This window comes from Oryzias latipes, chromosome 13 (assembly GCF_053564925.1).
Source record: "Oryzias latipes strain Hd-rR chromosome 13, Olatipes_Hd-rR_3.1".
Taxonomy (NCBI): Eukaryota; Metazoa; Chordata; class Actinopteri; order Beloniformes; family Adrianichthyidae; genus Oryzias; species Oryzias latipes.
The window spans coordinates 25308575-25329244 of NC_136249.1; the positions used below are offsets into that span (position 1 = coordinate 25308575).

At 37.9% G+C, this 20670-nt stretch overlaps 1 protein-coding gene across 4 annotated transcripts in view; it reads right to left on the reverse strand.

The window, feature by feature from the left end:
* The window catches only part of lrfn1 (leucine rich repeat and fibronectin type III domain containing 1), a 274781-nt gene that overhangs the window by 118218 nt on the left and 135893 nt on the right, over positions 1–20670 (reverse strand). The gene's annotated exons all lie outside the window — the stretch shown is intronic.

The following is a 20670-nucleotide window of genomic DNA, read 5'->3' on the forward strand; positions in this document are numbered from 1 at the left end:
GCTGCAATGCATCAAACAGTTTTACACTACAGTCAGAGCTGCCCATTACTCTACAATTCAAAAATAATGTGATCACCCCGAAAAAAAGAAGCATTTTCAGAAAGAAGATAGAACTATCAGAAAGGTCACTTTTTAATGATTGCTTTTTTTTAATGCCCCAGTATTACAGAACCCTGTAATGTCCAAGCGTTTCACAAAGTTAGCTCATTTATAGCCTGCTGTCAGTTCCACCGGGATATTATTATAGTAGTCAAATAGGTCATGGGGAACCCATTATACTGCAGCCAGCCTTTATTCTACAAAACTCAAAAAGATTTTATATCATTACCATACTTTTAACAATATCTACATGTTAAGGATATTATATATTTATGGGGAAATCTCAGTCAGACACAGAAAACTTAACCCTGTAAATATCAATAAATTGATTGAAGATTCAAGTTTTTTTTAAATTACGATGTTTTAAAAACATCCAAAAATGAATTACAAACATATTTTCATGAGATAAAAACATATTATCAATTATGATACATTGGGTAATTTGGTAAGTTTTTGCTCACAGCAATGTTAGTTTGAGATACATACATTTTTGCCATAGTATAGTTGTTTTATACTCAATTAATTATCAGCAAATTTTGCATTTTAGTGTTCTGGAAATTTCATAAAAGCCACCATTTTGAAATGAGGAGGAAAAGCCCTTCTTCTGCCCCTAGTGGAATGATGATGAACTACAGGAGCAAAAACATGGACCAAGTTTAATATTTTTTTAAGAAAGATTTGGATCATGTTAATAAGATAGGGATCTCAGAAATTCCTGTATTAAAGATGGTACAAATGGTTATGCAGGGTTCATATTTAGAATCTTTCACAATGAACACTCAAAAATACGTTAAAAAAATTGCGGACGTGCATTTGAGTATTTACGTCTGGAGGAATGTACAAAATCAAAGGGAAAAAGCTTATAATTAAACATAAAAAACTGCAAGATAAAACATCAAGCAGAAGCACATTTGATGTATTTACACCCAACTTTAAATACGTCTATATATCTATCTGAGCAACAAGTGGCAATTATTTATTTTTTGTGAGGCTCTTGTACTTACAAAAAAAAACTAGTGCTACTCTCTAATTTTGTGGACTTTATTACATCCAAGCAGAAAAAAAGAAAAAAGAAAGAAAAGAGGTTGTTCTGTGTGAAAGGAGCTTTGGAAGTCAGCAGAATTGCAATAAAGCAGTCCAAGAAGACAAATGGGGGATAGCGGAATACATTTTCAGCGATAAACCAAACAAAAAACACTGACTGGCATTACAAAGAAAAATATCTGCATTTTCCATTAGAGTAACATAGTAAAGCCTGCATTTTGCATACATACATACTGGGTGCAGAATATTGATAAGCTTTTTTAGTTTTTATTCATTGCCAGGGATGCTTGCAGGCAAAGCTCTTAGGCTTAAAGTAAGATAATTTGCTAACTTATTTAAGAGGTGTTTCTTTTTTTAGATAAGTCAGTCAAAAAGTTATTATAATCACATTTAATTCTTAATGAATGGAAGTACTTATGAACACTTCTATTTACACAATGAGAAAACAGTTTATGCTGCTGAGTCAAAAACAACAGGTCCACCCTTAAATGTGAATTTAAATTGCTTTAGGATGTATCATAGCATCTTTCACTCAGCATGTGGCTTTAGATGTGAAACATTCATACTCAAAAACTGTGACTCGAGTGCCTATGTGGCATTATTTTCACAACAACTGAATTTGGTTCATGCTCCCAGTGCAAGAACTCCTTCATCTTCTCATTAAAGAGACTATCGGGTCAGTGGGAAGCTTTAATTGTGTCTGTGAGCTCCTGGTGCAATACTATTTTAGCAAAAGACTGAAATTTAACAGGCAGAGGACCTACAATGTTGGTTTTATTTTATTTTTTTTCATAATCTTTTGTCTTTGGAATATTTTTGTCCAAAATCTTTTTTGTTTCCTCAATATAATCATTAGAAGGTTTGAATTTGCAGTCAGAGTCTTGGCTACATGCGCTCAAGTGGTCACTTCCAATGACAAGTCTAAGGAAATGCTGGCTTAGAGCTTCCACTTTCAAAACTGTCGCCTTCATGTGTTGCTACGCAACGAACACACGTTGAAAGTTAAACCAGTCGAACTTTGAGAAATCTGGGACTCTGGTTTGGTAGTGATCCATGGGTAGGGTCCTTTTTAATTCATGCAAGTGCCAAATGTTTGAAATTGATCATGGAGAAAGTTGCAGTTTGTGTCTGTACATGTACTTCCCCTTCCTTGGCGCCATGACACCAAGTCTTTCATCGTTCTTAAACACAGACACATGTGTTGCTTCTAATATACATTTAAATTAAAATTTTCATATAAATCTTGTTAAACCTTCTATCTTGTATCCCTTCAGTTGTTCGAGGTTTCTGAATTGGGCCACTGTTTAATTACAATATGTTTAACTTTCATTTTCTATCAACACGTGTGAATAATTGATGTATTTGTTTACGTTTCCTTCTACCTAACCTCTAGTCTGTTGCACTTCAGTTCAACGCAGTCTTAATGATAGTTGGAATTTGTACCAAAAAGATAGGACTCATTTCAGTAAGCCAGCTTGTGTAATTTCTCGATTTAAATGAAGCTTTGGAAAACAGCACTGTGATCTCCTTCGCTAATGAAACACATAGAGGAAATTTTACCACATCGCTGCATCTGATCTTCCAATCAACTGGATAGAGCAAACATAAAACTGAATTGAAAGAGGTTATGTTTGTTTGATTTTCTTTAAGGAAAAAACAAACTTTACATCACTTTACTTTTTGATAAACCCCAAACTAATAATTTCTGGTAATTGGACTAATTGGATAGTTCCGCTGCAGATGGAGCCAAAAGTTAACATAAAGTGCAGAATGGAGAAAACAGAATTTTCTGAAAACGTTATAATCGTATTTCAAAGCACCACACTTTTAATGTATTTGTAACACTCAGTCTAATTAACTCATTGCCTGTTCTGCAGTCAAACAAATCATTTGTGTTACCAGAGAGTAAATAAATGAGGTCCTTCACCCTGTTTTCTCCCCTTCATATAATTTTCCCGATGAAAAGTAGGCTAAAACTACATTTGCATGTTGTTTTTAATAAAAACAGGGGGCAAAATGCTATTTCTGAAGCTAACTAGTATGATATGTTTTCTCCAATGTGACTGAAAGACTAGAACATTTGATGTGAACAAAATCCGTCCAGATTGTTCTATTGACTAACAAGTGATTTAGTTCCTTTAGAGATGTTACATTTTCTCCTGCCCTCATCAGGAAGGGCAGAACAAAGGCCTCTTTGTAGCTGATCCATATTCAGTGGTCTCATTCTGCCTTTTCTGTGCAACAGTCGCCCAAAAGGGAGAAGAGAGGGCTCCGCATTCACCCACATCTTTACAGGCCAGATTTCAACCCCTGGTGTTTTAACCTTTAGCTTCTCACTATCTTACATTTCTTTATCAGAAAAAAAAGAAATCGTCTCACATCAGACACACTTTTTGTGATCATCAGTTGAACCGTTTGAAATTCAAGTCCATTGTTTTAAAAACCAAGCAGATAGTTTCAAAAAAGCATGCCCTCTATTCTTATAATTAAACAAATGCGCTGACAAATTAGACTAATTTGTTTTTCTGTATTTTCTTTTCTGAATAGCAGGCCTCTGTGGTGTTGTACACCCTTGTTTTTTTTGTCTTTATGGTAATTTGAATTCCACTGCCATGCAAGCTCTGCAGGATGGGACTGCGCTGGCAGACATGACAGCTTCATATCACACTGCAGGAATTCTCCGGCTCAGTGTGGCTACTACAGCATGCAAAACTTTCTGCTTTTTTTTTTTTAAAGCTTCGTTGTTAGCGAATGCACACCCGGGGATGCAGCACATCGCAGAGGTGGTGAAGGCGTGGGAGGAACATTGGTGGGGGGGGGATAAATTATATATGTGAACTGCTTTTATCATTTTAGGGAATCTCATTCTGCCATAAAACTCCACCACACAACCAACTGGCAGATTACAACCCCAACAGAATAGTTGAAACCTTATAAACTCCATATTTAGTTCAATGTCATAATGGTTGTAATTTCAATAAAAAATATAAAAAATAAAGATGGATTACAAAATACAAAAGATAAGGCATCAATTCAACAAATGGATAAATTGAACCTCATGCAAAATGCTGAGAAATAAATACACATGATTGACACATCTATTTATTACCTTTATTTATACGACACATGGGGATAAAAAATGTTGTCATGTTTATGCATGACATAAACAGTCCTAACTTTATTATTGTTAGTTTTATGTAAACACCCTGGTTTGACTAACTGCCGAGAAGTGCAGCTTTTGGCCATCTCATGCAGCGAGAGATAGTTTTATTACCTCTGCTATCAAATTCCACTAAAGACTCCAAGGTGTCTCTGTGCGCTTCTTCTTTATTACCACTTTATTTCTCCAACACTTCCCATTGCGTCTACCAAGGCTGTAACGAGCCAAATAGCTTACAGCCAGGTCATGCGATATTTGGTTCAAAAACAAGCCAGGTGATAATTAATGCAACACTCAAACTACACTATGGCCAAATCTGAATTTATCCCCTACCACTGGCTCCCCCCTGTTGCTCCCCCTCCTGTTGCTTGCTTGTAGGGCATCTGTAGTGGTGTCCAAACTTATCATTTTAAGGGGAAGTTATGGGGACTTAGGACTGACTCCACCAGTAGGGTAATTTGTGTGGTGCTGTGCCACAAAAGAGAGGCACGTTTCTTAACATAAGAGTGCTCTGAAGCACAGACGTTTACATTTAAATGTTAATATTGACTTTTTATTTTAGCATGACTTTAAAGTTGATGACCTGCCACTATTGATGACATCATTGAGTGGTAGTAATGTCTAAATTTGAAGACACTATTTTTACATACCTCTCTGCTTGGAGGGCTAAATGTAGGAGTAGGGAGAAGCCGGAGGGGTAGGGGAAGCGTTCAGATTCAGCCTTAGAAAACATAACTGAAGTATGAAACTTTTAAATGCTGCTCTTGACCTTTTGTAAAAAAATAAAATAAAAACACCTTGAGAATCTCACTGTAAAAAAGACAACAAATATTTTACTGCTTTTCCTTTCAATAATAAAAAAAAGAAAGTATTCATTCATTTATCTTCTATACCGGTTGTGTCCTTTTCGGCGTCACAGGGCTGCCGGAGCCTATCCCGGCCACTCATGGGCGAAGGCAGAGGATATCCTGGACAGGTCGCCAATCTGTCGCAGGGCAACAAATTACACACCCATGCACACTCACATTCACACTTAGGGGAATTTAGAGTAACCAAATAACCTATGAAGCATGTTTTTGGAAAGTGGGGGGAAATTCACCTTTCAGTTACTAAAAATAATGATAATATTTAACAATTTGTTTAAAAGATGTTTTGAAATTGTCAATTTATTAGATATATCACTTCAATGATTGTGATTAGGTTTTGAGTGTTTTGTTTATCAATGTCAGGGGTCTCCAACTTGGGGCTCCGGAGCCACATAAGGCTCCTTAATTACTACATTCTGGTTCTTTGGCTTTGAAGAAAAATGCTAACACTGAGATGGTAGTTTGGTTTATAATGTTAAAAGCTTTAATCTACTGTCAGAGTGGTTTATCACAAATTATCTTAGCTCATCTTATATTCTGCTGCACAACATTTGCTGCTCAAGTACATAATTGCATGTACTTATAAAGATTTATTTTTATAAATAGGATTCTACATGAATGTTTTCATGTTTATGTTCCATACAAAAAATAGAAAAATGATGACAGAGCACCTAAGTTATGATCCAAAAATTCCATGTTTGACTTAAATTTTAAGTATTTGAAAGAGGGTGCGTTTTATTTTGAAAGGAACATGTATATGCTGCTGTCAAAATTAAAATAAGTTAAAATTGTTAGATATAAAACAATGGTACAATTAAATAATTTTAAATATTTAAAAGCTATATATCATACACGAATGGCTTAAGGGCCACAATAACAGAAAGAAAATGTATTTTCTTTAAACTGTGAAGTACAACTTTGTGGCTCTGGCTGGGTTTTGGTCACTTAGAAACTGGAGTAAATGGCTATTTTTGCATTAAATGTTGCAGACCCCTGATCTCCTAACTGCTGTAATCTCTAATGTGCATTTGTCTGAAATAGGCAGAACACAAAATTCCGACGAGCACAAGATTTCTATAGTGTAACAACATGCAGCTGCACGATTCTGATGACATGGATGTTAAAGTGTGGAGGACATTTCCGTGTCTTTTGGCAAACCTATCCGGATCAGCTGCTGCCAGAGCTGCAGGTCCCATCATCAGCTCAGTTATTTCTAGGTTGTACACTTGATGTAGCAACACTTTCAAAGGCATCTCTGAAGAGTTCAAAATCGCCTTTTAAGGTGTTGCAGAGACCTCGCCAGCCTTTGTACAACCAATGCTTTTTATATTATTTATGATCTTTGCTCCTAATAATGAGTAGCTCAATAGTATTCTTCCTTTGGGGAATCTGACAATATTATTCATTGGAGTTCTTGTTATGGTACGTTGCACTGATTTGCTGGACGTGTGAAGGAGGCGTATCAGAGGACTTCAGTTCCTGCTGTTTCCAGCGGCACGGTTGACTGTGTGCTCACTTCCCACCAATTAAAAAGACAATCCATCATAACTCGCCCATGATTATTTTTTCATTATAAGAAATAAATAAAGAAAATGATTCAATAAGTCCTATGTGAAGAGACCAGGTTAAATGATCTGATATTGCCGAAGGTAATTTATTGCATCATAATTGACTGCGGCTTGTTTACAGTGTTTAATAGTTTTGGTTTAGAGCTATTTTATTTAAAGTCTTTTTGTAAGGAAGCATAAATGCAAGTAACCTGGTATTTAGTTTCTACAAATGATATTTTAATGGAAAATACTATTTTCCCACATTCTCAGTCTTTTAAAGATGATAATCAAGGACATCTACTTGACCTCCGCAATGGCCCCCATCCCTAATTGGTGTGTGACCAGAGAAAAGAGTGTGTCTGATTTCATAAGCAGTGCTGCTTTATGTGAACGGCGGAATTTCAAATATACTGTATTTCCAAGCATTTAAAGCTCAACATAAAGAAAAAAATAGTCCAAAATATATGGTCAAGTTCAAAACAAAATGAATTGCAGATTTTCTTTACCATTTTATTTCCATTCAGTGAAGTAAACTGATTTCTCCAGTTTCTTTGAGCCTTTTGAAGATAGAAGAGGATGAGATTTGCAAATACTGTAATTAGATGTCCAGGAAAGTGTTTTATGTAAGTTCTCTATCAAATCTATTTACTGGGTAGATGTTCTTTAGGGAGCATCAGATTTGAAATGTATGATAGAGTATTAAGGCAACCATAAAATAAAATAAAAGAATAATTACATGTATGAAGAAAACAGTGTAATTTTGTACAAAATAGTCATTAGAAAAAAGTCAAATATTAACAAGAAAAAGTTGTAGATTTATGAGAAAAAAAGTGGTAATTTCACAAGAATAAAGGCACAAAACTATGCGAAAACATTAGTAATTTTATGAGACTAAACTTATGAGGAAAATTATGGGGAGAAAACTCCAAATTATATGATAACGTTTTTAATTTCATACTGGCTGTAGTGGGGGGCTGTAGTGTGTAGGGTTATGGGGGGTGGCTGTGGGTGCGTGGCGATCTCTGAGTTGCTCAGGTCGCGTACCGGGGCTGGCTTACGGAGACGGGGCGCCGGTCGGGTGGTGGGCGGCTGATGGGTTCTGGGGGCCCTGGTTTCGTCCCTGGGCCTTGTCTCGGTGTCCGGTGCCCGGTGGCCCCCATGGCTGCCGCCTGGTACGGCTAAGCGCTCCTGTCCTGTGGCCTGGGGGCCGGGTTCGCTTATGCCTCTGGGCGTTGGGGGGGCCCCTGTAGGGGGGCCTTCTCTGCGCCTGGCTGGTTGGGTGGGCGGTCCCCTCCTCCCCCCCTCCCGGGCTGCCTGGGTCCCGATGCTGGGGGGGCTCCTGGCCTGGGGGTCTCTCCTCCCATCTCCTGGTCTGGCTGGATAGGATCTGGTTCCCCTTATGAACACACGGTTCACTTCGGCAGCATGCATTTATCTCCACCCCCACGTGCACACTGCCACACTGCTCCCTATCTGCTTCATCCCTCCTCCTAACCCACCGTGCATTGATGGACAGATATTTTCCACTCATCTTAGTGTCAGATTTTTACCTTTGATGTAATATTTGTCTTTCCAGCAGATCTGGTATAATTGTTACAGCTTAAATTAATAACTTATTCAAATCAGTGCTTGTATCCCCCACTTTTTCACCTTTCTTCCTTTTACTCTCTTCCACCACCCCAGAGCACATTGATCACATTGATTTTTTATATGTAAAATATTGTTCTTGGAAATTCACGAATTTGTTCTCATAAAATTACAACTTCCTTCTTTTAAAATGAGCAATTGAAAAAAAAATAACATTGAGGGTTTATACTTTTTTAAAAATAATTGTATGGGTTTATTCTTGTAAAATTATGATTTTCTTTCTTGTAAATTTAGGACTTTATTCTTGAGAATTACGATTTTTTTCATAAATGGAAAACTTTATTATGTAATAATATTACTTTTTTCATAAGTCTATTGGTTTTATTTTTGTAATATTACAATTTTGTTTTCTCATACATTTACAACATTTTTTTCATAAAATCACTTTTTTAATAAATGTACAACTTTACTGTGATAAAATTACGTATGTTCTGTCTAATACATCAAAAACGTTATTCTTTTATAATTACAACTTTTTCCTTGTAATTTTACAACCTTATTATCGTAAATGTATTTATTCATTCATGGTGTCCCAAATACTCGTAAAAATGAGCTAATTCGTATCAAATGATGAGATCTAAAAAGAATTCAGTGATAGCATTCCGTTGTGAAACACAAAACATTTCTTGAACTTGAGGCGTACTTATAGCAGGATTCGAGATTTTACAAGTAATGAATTGACAATGAAACACCTGATTGGAAAACATGCATCCTGTGATTCTGCAGTACACGTTAATCTGAGGTTTAAATGAAAGCTGTTCATTGTTGGCAGCCTACAAACAGCATATGGACTCACAGAAGCCATAATTAGCATGGGTGATTAACTGGCCAGGTTAAGTGTCTTGCGTTGGCGGCCTTGATGGAACGACCTGTCCATTGGGATCAAGCCACTTATGGGGCTCAAATGTTTCTTCAACATCAGCAGGGCAGGTCTGGTGGTGATGATGCATCACATGTATTTGGTGGTTGTGTTTGTGGTGGCATGAGTGAAGGTGAGAAACAATGAGGACATGAGCCAACGTCACCACAGAGTACGATAGGAGAGATGAGTCACAACACTGAGGAAAGCTGCCGCCGTTTTTTTTTCTTCTTGGAGTTACAAACACACACACAACTCACATGCAGATTTAATGAGCAGGAGTCATGCAGAGATTGGATTGGTGTTAATAAGATGGCAGTCCAAGCCATTACCGCAATGTAAAGAAAATCCATTTGGAATCTCGAGTTCAAAGACTTCACTGTCAGTGGGTGACTGTGAGCTGGCGTGACTTGGCCCTGAAGATTTTCCTTGTGAGTTTTTGAAACAGTTGGATGACAAAAACATTTCTCTACATAAAGTTTCTCTGTTAAGCAACACCTCTGAGTATTTTTTTTTCTAAGCCCTTCTCCACTTTGACTACATTTTAAAAAGCTTTTACCAAATCCCCGAACATCTTGAAACCAGAGAACTGTCCGAGTCAACTGCGCAGTCCTGCTGGAGTCTCATTTCATTCTCTGAGGTCACAGTGGTAGTTTGCAGAGTAATTGTGGGCAGAGATAAGGATGCTTTCACCATTACATGGTGTTGTTCTTGTGCAGCTTCTTCAATTGGAGCCTCCAATTGTTGCTGGATGGTTTTCAGAAAGATGGGGTTCTACAGCAAAGTGAACTTAAGACTGCCTTCACTTCCTCAAACTTACCACATCACTTTTTTGTCTGCCGGTCAATTGACTTCTCATTTTCCCTGAAAGAGGCCTTGACGTCTGTGTCTGTTGCCAATGGCTTCAATTTTAAGCGTTGTGCCTCCAAGCGAACGCAAGAGCAGTCAACGCTCCCCGGGTGCTGTTTACCAGTGTTTTACAGAGTGCATGTAGATGGCAGTGATGAATCCCTTTCTATCCAAATCCAGCTTGTTCTCAGTAACAGCAGGGTGATGCATATATAACAGCTCGACGAGTAATTAGCAGAGTCCTAGCCACAGAGAGTGTGCTGGCAGGGCAATGCCTTTTAACTGCAGTTCACTACATGAAAGACAACTTCTAGATTTGAGTCAGTCACAAGGTTTTTTAACAACTAACCATCACTGCTCCCTGTATATTCATTAGTGAATTTCATTGCAAGTTCATCTGTGAACTTTTGGTTGCTAATCATTCTGATATGCTCATATTTTTATCTGTATGTCAGCGAGAAAGGGTTCAAGAGTAGACTCTCATTCAGAGGACATCCTGACACATAAGATCTGTAATGATCCTGGTCTGACTTTATAGAAAGTAGCAATGATCTGTTTCACTATACAATGGGGGGGTTGTTGTCTTAAAATATATAGTCTGAAAGTATGGACGTTTAAAGACTATACGCTCTTAAACAATTGATTTGTTCAATCCAAATCTTGCGATATTTTTGTTGGGATCTTTTTTTGGGTCACTTTTTGGAGCACTATTATTTTTTTTAAGTTATAGTGCTTTCATGTAAACCGAATGTATGTTTTTTCCTTTTTTCTTGAGGTAAAATAACCCAGGAAAACATTTGGGCCTATTTAATCTAGTTGTTGGGTTATTAACAACCCATCTTTGAGTATTTTTAACTATGGAGTTTTTAGTGTGCAATAAAAAAGAAAATAAGCAAATATATCACTAAGATCGGGCCTAAAAAACCCAGGCGAACCCAGCCCTAGCCCGACCAATTAACTTGATTTGCAGGCCCGAGCTCGAAGCAAACCCAAAATTTGAATTTATCCCATAGTATTTTTGGCAGAAAAAAACACAAGATTTCTTAAGGTTAAAATAATCTACATATTCTTATGATCATGAAACATGCATTTGTACAACGAAATAACACTGGAACACAGAATAAGAGGCCAGACAAAGAGAGTGAAAGAGAGATCTTGATGCCCACTCGCTTAATTATGCGGAGAAATACTGCAGCCGCGGCGGTGCATGTTTCCCTTTTCACTTCCCCTGTCTTAAGTTTATCCTTGACTTCTTGCTGCTCCACATCGGGGATACCTAAACAAAATAGATGCATATATATAAACATATATTTATAAAAAAAGTCAGCGAGAGAGAAGCCCCCCCGACCCGACCCGAACGTAATGATTGTCATTTTAGTCCCCGACCCAGCCCGAAATTCTGACTCGGGCTTAAGATCTTACCTCTACCACAAAGGTGTCTAAAATTGGACTGAAGGGCTGAAACAGGACCGGATGCGTTGGGTGTTTTAATAATCAACTTCAGAAGTTAAAGAAATTAAATAAAGTCCGGATGAAAGCATGCATTCATTTTCATTAGTTTTTATTTCAAAACTGTGGCTTTGTTCTTATTTCAGTGCCGACTGATGGGTTGATATTTCTCATAGAAAAACGAAAACTTAGAGATATGCTGCATTCAGGTGGTGCTGGAATGATCAGGAAAATGACCGTACGACTTGAAAACAACACAAACGTCTAGGAAAACAACAAATCTTCCAAAACCACATAAATGCAGAATAACTTTTAAGACTAGATTTAAGACTAAAGACATTCTTTTAGTACAGCATATATGGGAAGACACTAGACTTACAGGAAAAATATTCCAGTTTGGTGGGCTGGATACATTACCCATAATTTGCCCATCCCTAAACTAAAGCTATATTCTGACTGGATTCATGTGATGCAAGGCATTCAACACACACAAACAGAAACTCAAAGGAAAAAATACTTAGTTTTCCTGGATGAAATAAAAAGGTTTTTGCACTTCTGATGCATAATTAGCATTCATTTGTGTGGATGGAAATGGCGCTGTAAACACATTTTTTAAAAATCTGCTACTGCTTCCAAAAATCATTTTAAAATACCTCATGTGAAAAGTTTGGAATGCACAAATAAATAGAGAAAGCAGAGCATGGGCAGAAAATAAAACATTTAAGGATCATGGGTTCATTGGTGGCTCTGCTTTGGGTGACCTTTACTTCACAGCAGGTCTTAGTTCAAAACCAATTTTCAGCTTGACCTTCATTCCCCTTAACCCTCATTTCCATTTTAATCTGTGCGTGTACATGTTTTCCAGAATGCTGCTTGCAGGGCAGCGGCACGTTTGTGTTGGAAAATTATTGTCACCAACAGACAGACATAGAAACTCATGCCAAAGAACTGAAACAGTTCACAGCGCCAGTGCATTTTGCTTTAATTACATACATACAGTGAAAAGCTCGCAAGATTAAAACAATTCTGCCTTCACATTCACAACTGGTAAGCTGTTAAGTTTCTATTTAATTAACCCCTGAGTCATAACTATGCTAAATAGGACCCAGTTGTCTGCAAACTGCACAAATTAATATAATCTTTCTTTCTCGTATTTGTTTTAGTGTAACATGCAAAGTCCAAAGGCTTCTCTGCCCTGTGGTCCCTGAACAAACATCATGCCGTTATAATCATTTTTAAAGGTTGCCAAACATGGCACATTCGGAGAAGCTTTGTGCTACTGTGAAGGAAATTAATGAGATGTTTGTCACGCCTCATTTCTTTTTCAGCAAAGTAATTTAATTATTTCATTAGGAGCTTGTAAAATGTCACTTTATGCTGGGATTTCTTGAATATCACTCTGGCCTGACGATGGAGATAAGGACACTTTCTGAGCATCAAAAATGCCCCTGAGTGGTTCTTATCCATGAAGCCGGCGGCTGTTCATTTCAGCATACTGTTGTCCAAATGCCACTTGGAATTTACAGAGATTTTGCTTCACATAGAAAGTGTAAAATATAAAAAAAGGGGTCTCTGATTTAAAAGGCTGATAAAGTTGATAGAACCAGAGAGTATAAAAACCGCAGAGCCAGGTTATAAAGTATAACGAACACCTGAACCACCATAGGTTCAGACATGAAACTATACTTTTAGCTGCTTTATTGATGATTTATTTGAGTTTTTTACTCATGAGTTAAGTAGCAGCGATTTAAGGGTAAAAAGTGAACTTCCCTATTATTGAAATGTCACAAAATAGAGTTTTCCTTTGTAAGTCTCTTGTTAAGTTTACTTTAAATTTCTCCTTCTACTTAAAATCAACCGGAAAGACCCCCATATCATTCAAAGACAACCTGGCGACCCTGACAGTTAAAGTTCTTTCCATTATTTTCTACAATTGTGAGCACTTTTGGGTTAGGTCAAGTGTTTAATATCAGATTCCGACCTATGATGTCAGGGGCTATCTTGTCTGCAGGCAGGTTTCCCCCAGCAATTAATCAATTAGACCTATACCATTTTAAAATTGTTTCAAAATAAATTAAATCAATAATATCAACATTTGAAAATAGCGTTTTGATGGAGGCGTGGTTGAATGGTAAAACGGCCAAGTTACAGTGGAGAACACACGTGTAAAAAATGACAGAGCATCATTACAGTCCAATGTGTGGAAACAGACATTAGACACGTGACCATACAATGTGATAGAATGCTCTATTAGTATTATTTTGATGTGGGCTGAACTTCATTAAAATAAAATGTGAATGAATTTGCTATTAACTTTTGTTTACTTGTTTGTTTGTACACATATTTAATTGACACCTGATTATCTTACACGCAATCGGGAAAACTGCACCTGCACTGTTCAGTACCCAGATTTCTATCTCTGACTCACACTGGTAAAATCTTTTGCAAAAGATGTCCTGGATCGATTTAGGTCAGTGAATCGGATCGATTAAAATGAAATAAAATCGACTTTAATAGGATCATCAACCACAAATTATGATAGGAATCGAACTGTTGTAAAAAGGAATCATTACACCCTTTAAGTGTAACTGTCGTTGCAATACGTTTGTTTAGACTGAGCAAAAATACAAATGAAGATTTCTCTGCCCTGACTCCTTTGTTGTTGGTTCCTTTTCAGAAAGCAAAACTGGGGGAGTAGCTGTTAATGTTGCAGCTTTATCATTTAAATTCCTGTACCACCATTGTGGCAGTAGAAAGATGTGTCCTTAAAGTGCACAAAGAAAAAAGCAGAATTTGCTTTAATACTTAATTCTTCAGTCTTTGCTGGCAAGTAACTTCCGCTCTATCGGCATACCAATTTGCACAGATGTCGTCCTTGAGAAGCATTTGTTTAATAATGAATACAGTGTGACTTTATCTCTTAAGGTTGGAGCAAGATTCAGAGCAGTGAAGTGCAGCACTAGGGTTTAAAAATGCACCTCCCTCTGTCTCTCCACACCTCAAATGTGGTAGCTTTAAATGTAACTAGACGGCTAGAGAGTTAAATTTCTCCCCATGCAATTGAGCTCTCTCGTGGTCTTCCTGCAGCAAGATACAGGAAATCTGTGAAATCTGATCACGTAGGTATTCCTGCTCTGCAAGCTGCATTCCTGCATAATTATTATCAGCAGAAAGCAGTTGAGAAGCTATAAAAAACATGCATTGAATGTGCATGACAGATTTGTAAACTGTAGTTTTTTAGATTGTTTTTTATTTTATTTTGAAATTACAAAGCAATAAAAGCAGGAATAAAACTGTTTTTGCTTTTCTGGGTTTATGTGAAGTATTTCTATCACTAAATTAGAAAAAAAAAAAGTAGGGGGAAAAATGCTAATTTGTTCTTAGAATTTTTTTTTTTTTTTTCAATTAGTAAGGGTATTTTTTTCTACATTTTTATTTGGTGTTAGCTAAAAGAACAATGTCAAAAGATGTTATGTACAATGTGCAGCACAAGGGGACAAAAATGCATTAACCAGCCAAAAGCGTGTTTGCTTGGGGCCATTTTTTCATCTCAGCAAAGTTTAAACAGAAAATAATTCAATATTCATTATTAAACAAAACTCAAATGTGTTTTCAGTCCTGTATAGGATAGTTTTCCAGCTCCAAAATAACATTTTCGCCTCTGATAAGACACAAAAAGCTATAGACCTGTGTGATGAATTGATATAAATGATCCAGCATCCCTTTGATGTTCGATCCTTGTGAAATGGTCCAGATGGAGATTTTCCCCCCCGTTAGGACAAAAAGTGTTCCAAATTGTGCTTCCTTTTAAGCTCCTTCAGTTCAGCTGTTAGCTTTCAGAGTTTGCTGAAATAAGGCACAAAGGATGGACATGTCGTCTAACTTAGACACAAATGGCTTTAAGGGTGAATAGCAGGTAAAATCTGGACCAAAATGTTTTTTTTAAATTGCAGATTTATTAGTGTAGCTGACTGGAGTATTAGGTAAATTGCCTCACCATGAAACTATTCATATCCTAGAAACAGAAATGTCTATTCTTAGCAATCCCTTAAAATAAAAACACACTGTGGACAAACAAGCTTTGAAATTTGAACCAGAAATTGAAAGTGTGGAGTACTATGTCACTGCAGGTATTTCATTAGAGTGGAAACACTAAGGCTTTCCTGAAACACCTTCCAGGTATGCATCAGCTCCAGTAACCATTGGAAACAGACCTCTTTGTGGAGGACAAAGGCAAGCCTGAAGGATGGGTCCTGCCAACGATTCCCTCTTGTGTGCAGCCACAAGACACACGGGCCATGTTGATTTACCGACAAAGACAAGGTCTCCTTCTGGGTGAGTCAATGCAAGTATGGAACGCTCCACTCCAACAGGATATTTCACTCTTTACTGGTGCACATCTCTCAAAGGTAATGACTCGGAAAATCTGAAAATCTTTAAAAGGCAACAGCAGCTACAAGGCCATTATACATGTATGTTTCTAACTGTCACAGTGTGGAGAAGCTGACGTGGAGGGGAGGTCGCCAGCATTTTACCTTCTTTTAAGCAGAACATTAAAAAGAAAAAGAAACACTATCATTAAGATGTCATTGTGATGGCTGCATGAATAACCTACACATAGCAAGCAGAGTGTCAGCCCCAAACTGCCACCGCTGTAATCACTTCCAATATTCTAGAGTATTTGACATGGGAGAGGGTGACAGCTCAGTCCATCATGCAGATTTCCGCACCAACTGTTTCTGTAATTCTAGGTTCCCTCCCCAAAATGTATTAACCGGCCAAAAAAAATTTTAGAAATATTCTCTCTGTGTAAACATGTGGTCAATGTTTGGTGTATCAGATTTCCTTCACTAAGCCGGCTTAAACTTCAGCTCATAGCACTTTTAAGCTTCTTAACAAGTAAGCTCCAACTACGATAATTATTCACAGACCACCTCCAAATGTGCGAGTACAACTAAGGATTAGTCGTGAGATTTTCACTCTTCAGAACAGTAACTGTTTAATTACCTTATACAAACTGCTGGGTAATATATCACAAAATTATTCATCAAAGAATTTACTTATTTTCTTTATATCAGCCATAGCATGCTCACCTCTAGCTCGATGTAAAATCCCTTCATCTTCTAATATGTTGAGATGGTTTATTTTATGGCCTGGGAGTTAAAGTACATTTTGCCATCAATATCTTAAAAATAAGGGACTTTTGCTATTTACGTCAATGCTGCAGCACTCTGGGCCTTTGTCATTTCAGTTTAAAATCACTTCCCATCACTATAGCATGCTTTTATTTTGAAACACAAAGACTCTGACAAATATATTTGTGCCTTTAGAAGAAAAAAATGTTTACATTTGATGTATTTACTCAAGTCAGTTTTGTTTGTTTGCTGAAATGCATGCGCGGGTAAGCTGAATAAAAGGGGTATTAAAATTGGAAGCCATCAGCAAAGAAATCTCATTATATTTCTATTCTAAATCCTGCTTGATCTTTACTTTTCATGGTACATCTACATTGATTTTCTTAAGTAAGTAATATGCTTGTTGAAGCATTTCATCACCTGCCACACAGCTTTTATAACTTTATCTGACTTATTAGCATATTACCTCAAAATCCATTTACAAGGCACAATTGGAGCCCCTGTGAGGATCAATGTTGCATGAGGTAAACATAATTGTCACAGTAAGATTCTACAGCAGTGGGATCCAACATGTTAAACAGCAAGTTCCTTACAAGACAAAGTAATTTCAAGCAAAATCAGGCAAAATAATATAAGGCCTTTTGAGTGCACTGTGTTTAATAGTGGGATGATACTGATGACAGGGAATTCTGTGCTTTATACACAGTAATTAAAGGAGACAAAACGACTGCTTAGATTAAATAACGGAAAACATCATTTGGATGGATTCCATTTACTCTTCTGCTTTGCAAACTCAGAGGTTAAAACCATTGACTGTATATGAGAACTGGATCGAGTGAGTGTAATGTCACTCCGAGAAAATGGCTTACTTCCAGTCAATTCAGTTACTATTTTTTCGCGATACGGATACCACCATGTCGGAACCAGCAATCTTAAGTAAACAGTGATTTGTCTGAGTAGGTCCAAGTCAACATTTTTTTGGTAACCACTCTTGTCTGTCAGGAGTGATTTTGTGAGAAGGCCACACCCCCACCATTTTAAATCGGGCTTGGGAGAATCTATCACTCAAACACTTCTTTATTGAGGCATCTATTTGGTTAGTTTATAACTAAAATAATTTGTACTATAGAAAACATTTCATGAGAAGATTAGAAGAAGCAAGAAATCAAAGCAACAATGGTTATTCTGACAACTAGAATGACAGCTACGATCACAAATACAACTGTCACTGCAAGATGGACAGGCATCGGTAGAATCTTTAAGGTATCATGCCAACGCCCAATTTTTTGAAAATCGTTGGGTATGGTCATGAATGTAGTCAGCGGTAGTCTAGCGACCGTGAGTTGTCAGGGGATGACGTCATTATGAAGTTGGACGACAGCTGGGCAGCCACAGGATGGTGGCAGCCGGATGGCCGGCTGGCAGCAATGTCTCCAGACGGTGGCTGTCTATATCAAGTGCCACCAACCACCAGCAGCCCGGGGTAATATAAAAAACAGCCATTCTGCACCACTGGTCACTCGCAACTCAGATTCTTCTTCTTTTTTGCCCATCTTGTGCACATTGCTCTTCTACTATAAGTAGTGCAGCAAGTACAATGTTCTGTCTTCTTTGTATTCTTCTCAGCATCAACCAGGTATTATTATTAATTACCAGGTTGATGTCTGGTAATTGTCGGGCCCCAGGCCCACGCCAATACCCACACAGAAATTTCTTACAATTGGACATTGGACGGTGGCAGTGGGACGGCAGCATGGGGGCAGGGGCGTGGCAGTCTGAAATCAGCCAATCATCAGAGGATTTTGGGGATCTAGGAGACCCTCCAAACAGTCAATTATCACACTTCTTCCTACCTACCAACCCCCTGCCACGCCCCTGCCCCCATACTACCTCGAAATGTGCCTGAGTGGCCACTGACCAATGTAAAAAATTCGTCTGGTCGGCGTGAAAAACTAACTTTTCATAAACTTCGCTGGCCACTGCATCGCCATGTAAATGTGCAACTGCCACCTCCCGATTACAAATGCCACCTGCCAATTTTGCTGAAAAACTTTAGGACACAGCGCGGTGGCATTTTGAGATGTGTGGCTGCAGTCTAATAGCTGTCTATTTCTCAATAAAAGTCTATGGGATTTTGGATTCTTAAAACCAGCTTACACTTCCTGTTTTGAACACGACGGGGGAGGGGTCACTCAGTCCAGTTTTTATATACAGTCAATAGTTAAAACTTTGATCGATGTTCATATTTACATTTTTTCAATGAAAACTACACAGGGTGGATGACATCTGCACAAGTCTCCAAACCTTCCCAAGTTTTGTTTGAGTCAGATTCTCCTCGTTGTGTGTGCACAATCAGGATGCTTACATTTGCATGAATAACACAGTTGCATGAAATTCATTCAAAATGTATTCAGCAGCAGGACACTTACTCTGGATATACAGCTGCAGTCATTAGTAAGCTCTTAATGTTGCAAAAGATCCTGCAGCAGATGGTATTTGGCCTCACTAAGTCCTGATCTAAGTCTGGGATGACATCAAAAAACTGAAGTTGCCCAGACAGCCGAAATCCAGAACCGTGACAAGCTGTCCAAGTTGCTTGGAAAAACCTGTCAGATACCTCAGAAATATGAGCAGGATAGGCAAGGGGGATCTGTGCTTCGTGTTTTCATGCAAAAAACCCCTCACAGCGAGTGCATCTAAACATTTACAGAAGCATATCTGTTACCTTTTGAAACTGAGCAAGCCAAAAATAAATGTAAGAACATTTCTGTTTTTCAGTGCTTTCATTTAACATTCACCTGAACCTCTTTGGAGACTTGGAAATCCAATGGTAGCCTCAAAGGAAGCTTCTTTGAAATGTCACCATGGATGGCTCAAACAACCTTTTAACTTTTCTTAAATATCAAATTACATTAATCAAAAGTAGGAAATGTGAAACCTTTGAAAGAGAAGTAAAAATTAGATAAAAATGGTTTTGATCTCCAGGTATACGTCCAACTTGAGGAAGATAGAAATGCTTAAAACTTCAATGTCTATTACAAAACTGCATCCACAGTACAGGGCCTCTGTCACAAAAAGAATTGTACATCTAGTCCTTTCTTAAAGTGAGCCTGCATCACTGTGTGCTTTAGGCTCACGAGCATATGCCAAGCCAGCGATGAGACAGGAGCCATCCTGAGAGAAACACTACCCCTCAAGTCAAAAGCCAGGCTGCATCTGCTTTTGATAAGACTTTTGCTCTATCCTTGCGAATCTGCACATCGACTTGGGCAGGGTCGCTAACCATCATCTCACTCACAGATTTCTGCTGCCCCTTTTCATCCATGTATTAAAAATCAGATTCTTGAGTTTAGGGTGAGCAGCACCGAAAATAAATATTTCTCCAAATTCGAGGTTTAGTTTAGTTTTTCTTTTTAAGATCATTTTTTATAGATGTATTGGAGAGAACAGAGCTACTTAAGGGTGCGTCCCTGCTGGATGCAAACGCAGCATATGCCGATTACATGGCACACACCATCCAGCTGAGCCACCAGGATGTCACAAACACAGGTCTGTAAGAGCATTGCAACCATGGCAACACGGCAAATGAAAGCCATGTGTATTATGAACAAAGGAACACATGGAAGGACAGCAAAACGCTCAAACCACCTACAAGTGAAAAGTTAATGCATTTGGCTTGAAAGAAGCGGAAGAGTCTCAGAAAATAAATCTACTTAAAGATGTTTCATTTTTATTCAGTTAATGCATCAAAAGGGCTCTTCTGTTTTTTTTTTATTTCCGTTTTGGTTTGGTTAACTTGGTGCTGTTACATATTTGCGGAGAATCTTTCTTCCACCGAAATATGCTTTATAGCACACTGATTTTGAATTTTAGAGTAAATATAATTCACATGTTGGGATTAGGCTTGTCTTGTGTTGGAAGGTGAGATGATCACTGGGGAAACCACAAAAATGCACACTGGCTTCCACTGTCTAACGTGATAAAATCTCTTCCCTTCGGCGACTCAAGTGAC